This window comes from Priapulus caudatus, unplaced genomic scaffold, assembly GCF_000485595.1.
Source record: "Priapulus caudatus unplaced genomic scaffold, Priapulus_caudatus-5.0.1 Scaffold269, whole genome shotgun sequence".
NCBI classification, from domain to species: domain Eukaryota; kingdom Metazoa; phylum Priapulida; class Priapulimorpha; order Priapulimorphida; family Priapulidae; genus Priapulus; species Priapulus caudatus.
In genome coordinates, this window is record NW_014577330.1 from 33,637 (window position 1) to 35,338 (window position 1,702).

At 40.4% G+C, this 1,702-nt stretch overlaps 2 protein-coding genes across 2 annotated transcripts in view; one reads left to right on the plus strand and one right to left on the minus strand.

The window, feature by feature from the left end:
* The window catches only part of LOC106808350 (small RNA 2'-O-methyltransferase-like), an 8,211-nt gene extending 7,921 nt beyond the window's left edge, over positions 1–290 (minus strand). The window contains exon 1 of the mRNA XM_014811037.1: positions 145–290. The gene's annotated coding sequence lies outside the window, so the exon portion shown is untranslated. The remainder of the gene's footprint in view (positions 1–144) is intronic.
* A 505-nt stretch (positions 291–795) lies between these two features.
* LOC106808353 (deoxyhypusine synthase-like) overlaps positions 796–1,702 on the plus strand; it is a 6,522-nt gene continuing 5,615 nt past the window's right edge. Inside the window, exon 1 of the mRNA XM_014811042.1 lies at positions 796–901. The gene's annotated coding sequence lies outside the window, so the exon portion shown is untranslated. The remainder of the gene's footprint in view (positions 902–1,702) is intronic.

Genomic DNA, 1,702 nt, shown 5'->3' on the forward strand with positions numbered 1-1,702 from the left:
GTTATGAGGTTATGAGGTTATGAGCCCAAGGCGTTATTTCGAAATCTGGCGCCACCGCCGCCATCTTTGTCTCGTTAAGTATGAAAGCGAATGGACTCCCGTACCCGTAGCCACTGCCTATAAGATATAAGAACGCTGTCGTACTTTTACTTCAGACACATCGTCGGGTAACAAGGCCACACAAAATGTCAATAAACGAAAAATCTTAGTCTATGGCCAAACATCAACACAAATCGCAAGTTAAAACAGTAGTTTTGTAGTTGTTGATTTTGATGTCACTTCGCGCATGGCGCTTCAATCGCTGATGCGGTTGGTGGTGACGTCATAAAGATTTTTAATCAGTAATAATTTTTAATAGGCTCACGCTTACTTTACATTTTTATAATGTTGGGTATTTACATAAATCATAATGAGGCACAAGTACTGTTTCCTACCCCCATGACGTAGTAGGAAACTGTACTTGCGCCCATAATGACAACGGTTGAATTATTTTTACCGCGGTAAAATAATTATTTCTGAGTATGATGCCATTTGATGGTAAACCATGGCATAATGGCCATTAGGCATTAGACCGAATAATTCTGTCCCATATAACCTTTTTTATATTTTGGTGAGGGTTATATTGGGGGGGGGTTATATTAGTGAGGGTTATATTATTTATATATACCAATATAACTCTCACCAAAATATAAAAAAGGTTATATGGGACAGAATTATTCGGTCTAAATGGCCATGGCATACACGCGCGCGCATAAATTTAAATTGTCGCAAGTATCCGAAAGGTGGCGGTGCCGCGTCAGATTTTGTATTACTGTTGCCGGTTGTACTCTGTGTGTGATTTATAATCCTAATGATCTTAGTAGGTTGTTGTAGTTTTAGAGTGCATTTCCGTGTCTTTGAGGTATGTTTACGCAATATATTATAGGTTCATTTTAACGTGTCTGTAGATTTGATGCTACATAATATAACTTTTGCTATAAAATTAAATAATCACAACCGCGACGGCGTGTTCTGTTCACACGGATCGTTCCCACACAGCCACAGGCACTTGGAACGTCTCGGTCTCAATAAAAAAATACAATAGTCAATAGTAAATAAACACGAAATAAATTTTACTACCAAAGTCTTAATGTTTCTCTACTCTCTTTTGGCAGTTTTGCCTATTATTGCCGATAACTTCCTGTAAATGGCGTTCAAATTCGCCTCTACAACACAATTACACCGCACGCACGCCACTTAGTAAACCGACCAGGCTCTCCGACTGTTACAAAGCGGAGGAGCCTCCCCTCTCGCCACGTAGTGTTAAGCGAGATGGGAACTTGTGGCTAGCCACTTGGATACAATAAATTATAATCATAATGTAACCCTAATGGCAAACACGTGACAGGATAGGGTTACAACGCGAGTGTATCCTTTTGTGTGGAGGAACCCCTGAGTGAATCACTCAGGGCGGTTTGCTGGTGCGTTTTCAGAGACTAGAACTTCCAAACTGGGTTTATTCTCAACACGAACCTTTCTCCGCTATTCTGAAACTTACTATGTATCACAATACTCTGTATTAATCTAATGGCTGTGTCTCCTGCAACGGTACCGTCGCCGATGTTTTTTCTCTTAAAGTCACGGTACTGACGGTCCCTACTGACGCCTGATTGGTTGAGCTTGTTTTCTCGCGATATACATAGCACATCCAAAATTTCAATTT